The following is a 7,551-nucleotide window of genomic DNA, read 5'->3' as shown; positions in this document are numbered from 1 at the left end:
ATACCACCTAGAAGAACAAGGGCAGTAGATGCATGGGAACACCGCGCCTGCAAGTTCCCTCCAAGCCACATACCATCCTGACTTGGAACTATCTCGCCATTCCTTCATTGTTGCTGGGTCAAAATCCTGGAACTCTCCCCCTAACAGCACTGTGGGTGTACCTACACTACATGGACTGCAGCAGTTCAAGGCAGCTCACCACCACCTTCTCAAGGGCAATTGGGAATGGGCAATAAAATTGCTGGTCGTCCAGCAACATCCATGTCCCATGAAAGAGTAAATAAAATGGCTTTTGAAATTTTTAACATTTTGTGGGCTAAATTTGATAGTCGTCAAAAACGTGAGAGAGGATCAGGATTAAGCCATGCCCTTTCAATATGATTCAGGCAGGATGCCAACTTTGTGTTGCCTCCTGATTAACATGATTGCAGCAGGTAGCAGACCTCAGCAGAGGGCTCAAAATCATGAGAAGCTAAAATCAGCTAAAACTAGCCTGCACCTCTTAAAGAGAGATGTACTGTGGTTGAAGAAGCTGATGGAAGTTGTTCTACAACTGATTCTAACCTGGGAAAGACATAAGAATGGTACAGCATGCAAGAGCGGGCTCCAAGGTTTTTGGACACTTTATTGGAGGACTTGATGGAAGAAGTGCCAAGACGAAGAGATGTCCTGTATCCTCAGGGGCCAGGATGTCCTCCAGCTACATGCTGATCAGGCATTGGGAGAAAATAATCATGGAGGTCAATGCCAGCAGTCAAACCCAAGGACCTGAACAAGTGCGGCAAATAGTTCAATGACCTCACACAAGCAGTGAAAGTTAATAAATGCATCTTCAAATGCCATATCCTAGCAAGTGCACTACTAGATTCAGACACTGCTCAAGTCACCATCGCCTCTTCACTCACCTGCAAACAATCTATATCAATCAGGAATCATATCGAACATTCATTTGCTACATTGCACTCTCACAAACTTAGCAAGCCTCATACACACATCTCACAACTTGTAGTTATTAAACCATGATAACCACATGAGCCAAACAGGTTGGGTGATACTCACCAGCACATTTCCCTCTCGTGTAGGATAAGGTCTTACACAATAGAAGGAAGCAGGAGGAGGACAGGAACAGCTACCCTAAACCTCTGGCATGCCCCTTGATGAATCTGTGGTGGATCTGGAACCACGGAAGGTGACAGTATCCTCCTTTTCACATCTTACCTTCCCTTCATCTCATACTGTCTTCTGAATACCAAGTTGTAGATGATGTAAGCATGCACTTCTTACATTCTCCATCTCCCTGCATACACAAGATGAACGGTGGCCGGAAAGAGAGAAATCGATAGCTGAGGTGATGGCAGCAGCATGTGGCTTAGAAATGTTGTGTTATGGTGCATTAAAGATTGTGGCTCCCTCCATGGTTCAAGCAAAAAGTCACCATCTCCGAACCATACAGAATGGGAAGGTCCCTGTCCACACTGAGCCTCTGATCCCAGCTGGGCTAGTAGTAAGAATGGCGCAAGTGGGCACAGCTCCATGGATTAGGAAAGGGAAAATCATAAAGGGGCTTTGCTCCTAATCACTAATCAGCAAAGTAAAGAAACAAAAGAGAATTTGCTTTACAAGTTGTACCATCAAGTAGCACAGCTGTTCTGAAGAGATGATTGCAACAAATCACATGAACATAAGATAGAACTCGACTCTACATAGCAATCCATCTAGGAGGATTTCCCAGTATAGCTTTCACCTGCCAAGTTGGTCAGCTTTCACATGTGTGTTCAAAGAACGGCGAGGCCCCAAGTGCCACGCCTGAAGGAGAATTACTTTCAGTCTCTGGGGCAGCCGTTTGAAATCACAAAATTGCTTATTCCAACTGTTGCTATCAGCAGGTTTTCCACAGCTGGGAGAACAAATACAAAACTATTATATCATGTCTTATATTTGTAACTGGAATTGAAGACTGGATTAAATTAAATTCAACCTACCAGAAAATACTCAATTCTAAATGTCATCCTTCCAACCACATGAAAAGGATTTTTGAAGGAATTCCAGAATGATTGATGTAGTTAATTGAGTTCTGAGAGATGACCGCACAAAGTTGATCCACACAGAGACCCACTTAGGTGGTCATGGTTTAACATTGAATTTACTACCAGTTAGTTTGTTGACATAAGTTTTAAAAGTTTGATAACTTGGTGCTCATCCTAGGGAGCTCTTGCTGAGTTATGGTTCTGCAAACACCCATTGCCCTTTGATACCTCACATCAACAGCCAGTCTTCAAACATGAGCATGTACCTGTCAGGAGAGGAGGCTCTATAATTCACCTTCAGACACCGGTCCACATAACCCTTCCCTCAGTAGGATTGGGACCCGCAAACTGGCCAGTTTTATTTTCCAAAAGCCCACAAGCATCGGAGGCCAAATCTATATACCCGCTTCTCTATGCAGCCCAGTTGTGACTGCAAAACCAGAAGACAAATAAAGATGAGAAAAGCCATTCGCTCATTTTAATTTAATCTATTTTATTCTATCCAGAAAGATTCTATGAACACTTTCACACAACCAACATCCCCAAGATACATCCACTTTTTCTAGTTTATGGTACTCCACTTTGCTACTTATGCTGGAAGGCCTTTCCATGTGTTGATTTACTCTTTAATGCTTTCATGCATCAGTCCTAAATTTGCCTCGTGTTCTTTTGACCCTATATCTCCTTGGAATTTAGTTTGAGATATTTTTTCCAGATCATCAGTTTATGATCTGTTTATCAATGTACATTCCTCTAAAGATGATCTTGCTTGCCTCCTTTCAATGCTGTGAAGTATTTTTAAAAATACTTTTGGGAATATGGTGGTATTCTGGAAAGAAGGCTACAAGTGTGTGTGTGTGTCGATGGGTGATTAAACTGGGAGAAGGTTAATAAAGACAGCATGTCTGCGGAAGCAGAGAGATAAAAGGTAAAGGATACATGCACTTGTAATGAGAGGCCATGGTGAAGTTGAATGTACAAGTAAATAGGTTGGGTTTGAAATTTGCATTATAAAATAAATAGGAACTTGGCTTTTCAGCTGTTAAATTTCAAAGGGAATTTAGAAGTGACAAGGGACTTTTATAAAGGTTTCTTAAGTAAACAGGGGAAGGTTATTAAATTCTACTTTACCTGAAAAAGAGGAGGCAATAGGAAGACATGAAAGAGTTTATGTTTCGAAAGGTTGAGTTCAAAGAGCTGCTTAGTACAATGGAGTCTAAGAGGAAAGGGAAAAAAAAGATATTTAAGGAAAGATGTTTAATTGAGTTGTGTTGGCTGTGTGGACTAGATGTCCTGAGACCAGCTCTGTGCTGAGAAAAGCTATGAATCTGAAGCAGCCATTCCGTTTCAAGCTGGAAAAAATTTTGTTATCAGAAAACAGTCTGTTTCTGAACTTCCTTCGGTTCCACAGCAAGTGCAAGAGAGAGAGAGAAGTTGTGTAGTAAACTTCATTAAAGTAGCAGCAGTTTTTGCCTTGGATAATATTACTGGATTTTTATGGCTAAAATCTATAAGGGAGCTGTTGCCCAGTAGTGTGTTCTAACCAAGTGGGTTTTTTGGGGGAATGTTTTGTGAGACTGTTTTAAAATGTGTAGTTTCAATCTTGTGTGCTTAAGCTCTGTTTCTCGTTAATAAATCTTTTAATTTTAAAATCTGGAAAGTGTCACTGGGATCCCATGCTTCTGGGATCAGTAGATTCCCCCTCATTTTCAAAATACAAAAACAAAGTTATGATCAGTAAGACAAGCTTTCCTCTGTAATTTGGCTTGCTCAGCGAATAACATTGACTATGATCGTAACAATGCTGAAAAGCATTAGGCGGATCATTTTGCTGAAAGAGAAAAACAAGCACTAAACAGATGCTGTGCTAATAGACACCTGTTTGAAAGTCTGGATTCAGCACACAGTTTTGGTCCTAATTGCTGATTACCATAATTTGAACTTCCCTGGCGATGCTAAAACAGACACTTTCAGGTTTAGCATTCAAGTGCTGATCATACACAATTTTCTTAGAACAGCTAATATGGCTTCTTGTACCCACTTCTACTGAAGGTATGGAGCATGCTGCTGACATGAAGTGGCAGGTTTCAGAATGGTTCAGGGACCAAGTGAGAGGGCACACATGTTCTCAGGTGTAAGGAAGTCATGATGGAGGAATCCTTCTCATCCTCCTCTCTATCAGCAGTGCAGATGGTACTTCTCTGTCTAGCCTCAGGGCCTCCTCCCATTCTGCCTGCAAACCAAGGGGGACCTCTAGCGAGATACTGATGCCAAGCACTCCCTTTCTCCTGGTGACTTGGTAGCACCATTACTGACCAAGCTGGTCGACGGACACATCTGTCAGACTGGGCATGAAGGTGATGAGGGAGTCAACAAGAAGGAAAAATCTTCTAGACCTTGTCTCACCAATCTATCTGTCACAGATGCATCTGTCCATGACAGTATGTGTAGGAGTGACCACTGCACAGTCCTTGTGAAGACAAAGTCCCATCTTCATATTGAACATACCCTCCATTGTGTTGTGTGGCACTACCGCCGCACTAAATGGAATAGATTCAGAACAGACCTAGGAGTTCAAAAATGGGTATCCATGAGGTTCCGTGCATGGGCCACCAGCAGCAGCAGAATTGTATTCCACCACAATCTGTATCCTCTTGGCTGATCAGCATATCCCTCACTCCGCCATTACCATCAAACCAAGGGAGCAACCCTGGGTCAATGAAGAGTGCAGGGTCAATGCCAGCAGTACCACCAGATATACCTAAAAATTAGGTATCAACCTGGTGAAGCTACAACACAGAACTACTTGCATGCCAAACACTGGAAGCAGCATGCGATAAACAGAGCCAAACAATCCCACAACCATCGATCAAAGCATTGTGGTACTGCCACATCCGGTCTTGAATGGTGGTGGAGAATCTAACAACTAACAGGAGAAACTCCACAAACAGCTCCATCCTCAACATGAGGGGAATTCAGCAGATCATTACAAAAGACAAGGCTGAAGCGTTTGCAATAATCTTCAGCCAGAGGTGCTGAGTGGATGATCTATCTCGGCCTCCTTCTGAACTCCCCAGCATCACAGATGCCGGTGTTCAGCCAATTCAATTCACTTCATGTGATATCAGGAATCTGCTGAAGGCACTAGATAGTGCAAAGAGTTTAGGGCCTGACAACATCCTGGCAAGAGTACTGAGGACTTGTGCTCCAGAACTAACCACACCCACAGCTAAGCTGTTCCAGTACAGCTACAACACTGGCATCTACTCAACAACATGGAAAATTCGAGACGACAAAAAGCAAGACAAATCCAACCCGGCCACTTACAGCCCCATCAGCATATCTCGATCATCAGCAAGTGATGGAAGGTGTCGACAATGCTATCAAGCAGCAGTTGCACAGTAAGAACCTGCTCAGTGATGCTCAGTTTGGGTTCCACCAGGGCCACTCAGTTCCTGACCTCATTACAGCCTTAGTCCAATCATGGGAGGAAGAGCTGAATCCCAGAGATGAGGTGAGAGTGTCTTCCCTTGACATCAAGGCAGCATTTGGCTAAGATTGGCATAAAGAGCCCTGGCAAAACTGAAGTCAATGGAAATTGACTGGTTGGAGTCATACTTGGCACAAAGGAAGATATTTGTGGTTGTTGGAGGCCAATCATCCCATTTCCAGGACATCGGTCCAGGAGTTCCTTGGGGTGATGTTCTAGACCCAACCATCTTCAGCTGCTTCATCAATGACCTTCCAACAAAAAGTCAGAAATGGGGATGTTTGCTAATGATTGTACAATGTTCAGCACCATTTGCAACTCCTCAAATACTGAACCGTCCATGTCCGTGCCCAGCAAGACCTGGGCAACATTCAGGCTTGGGCTAAGAAGAGGAAAGTAACATTCACACCACACAACTGTCAGGCAATGACCATCTCCAACAAGAAAGAATATAACCAATTTCTCTAGACATTCAATAGCATTACTATTGCAGAATCCTCCACTATCAACATCCTGAGAGGTGACCATTGACCAGAAACTGAACTGGATCAGTCATCTAAATACTGTGGCTACAAGAGCAGATCAGAGACCAAAATTTGAGCTGAGTAACACATCTCCTAACTCTCCAAAGCTAGCCCACAAGATACAAGTCAGGAGTACGTTATGCTGCCAAAACCTCAAAGCTTGCCCTGGAGTCTCCAGGAATTGAAGATGAATCTCCAGTACACTGCTGGGAACAACCCAGGAGAAAAATTAAAGGGCATTAAAAATATATATATTGCATTTCAACATTTCTGTTTGTTAGTTATTAAAATATTGAGATGGGAAAGAAGCTGATTGGATCATTATTGACTGTCATTCAGATAACAAAGAGTCAGTGTGCTTTCCAGTTGGACCCGGAAAAGTGGTGCCTTGAGAATTGACGTTGGGTGACCAATGGGGGGGGGGGGGGCATGGGAGAGGAGAATGTAGGAAAGGGGCAATTGGAGGTAGACAGTCATGTGCTGAAATCTCTAGGAAAACATCCAGCCCTTGGAATCTGATGGAATACGCTCCACTTGACTGGGTGAGTGCAGCTCCAACAACACTCAAGAATCTCAACACCATCCAGGACAAAGCAGTCTGTCCACTTGATCAGCACCCCATCAAACACGTTAAACATTTACCCCATCCACCACCAATGTATAGTAGCAGCAATGTGTACCATCTACAAGATGCCAGCAACATCCACATCCCATGAAAGATTTTTTAAAATACTATAAGGTGAGGTGGAGTAGCACAGCATGTTTTAGGTGAAGTTCTCAGAATATTCCTGGGATATATTTTGTTAGAGTGCGAAGTCTTAACAAGATGTCCCAGAAAATCTTCTGACCTTTTTAAAAGTCCTCTTCAAACATCAAATGAACAAAGAAACAATGCCTTTAATAATTTATTCTGGTTGAAATCGGGAATAATGAGGAAACGTAATCGGCAGGATTCGAACCTACATGGGAAGATCCCAATGGATTTCGAATCCATCGCCTTAACCATTCGGCCACGACTACAATGCCTTTAACTCTTTCGAGTACAAACACGTTTCCATCTGTTCCTATTCAGATGAAGTTACATTGTTTCATAGTTTGCCATTGTGAGATTTGAACTCTTGATCTTGGGATTGCAAGCCCAGTACCATAACCACTTGGCTATTTAGGCCAAGCAAAAATTCAAACACCTTGTAACTCTTTCGAGTACAAACCCGTTTCCATCTGTTTTTCAGATGAAGTTACATTGTTTCATGGTTTGCCAGTGTGAGATTTGAACTCTTGATCTTGGGGTTACAAACCCAGTACCATAACCACTTGGCTATTTAGGCCGAGCCCCTACGATGCCTTTAAATTTTTTTTTACATTTTAAATAAACTTTATTGTAACTGACACCAGCTACAGCATCAATTGACAAAGGAAATGTTTAACATTGCAGTGAAGAATGGTTCTGAGAGACACGGCTGGAATGTTGATCTCCTGACAGATAGAGCTCAAGGGGAGAGAGAACGGA

The 7,551-nt window shown here is 42.8% G+C and overlaps 1 non-coding gene across 1 annotated transcript; it reads right to left on the bottom strand.

The window, feature by feature from the left end:
* Positions 1-6,979: 6,979 nt before the first annotated feature.
* trnas-cga lies at positions 6,980-7,061 on the bottom strand. The gene has a single exon. It is a non-coding gene; the product is annotated as a tRNA-Ser (tRNA).
* Between the last annotated feature and the right edge of the window lie 490 nt (positions 7,062-7,551).

The sequence above is a fragment of the Carcharodon carcharias genome, chromosome 30 (genome assembly GCF_017639515.1).
Source record: "Carcharodon carcharias isolate sCarCar2 chromosome 30, sCarCar2.pri, whole genome shotgun sequence".
NCBI classification, from domain to species: Eukaryota; Metazoa; Chordata; class Chondrichthyes; order Lamniformes; family Lamnidae; genus Carcharodon; species Carcharodon carcharias.
The sequence above is the reverse complement of the archived record's forward strand: the minus strand, read 5'-3'. Positions and strand labels throughout refer to the sequence as shown.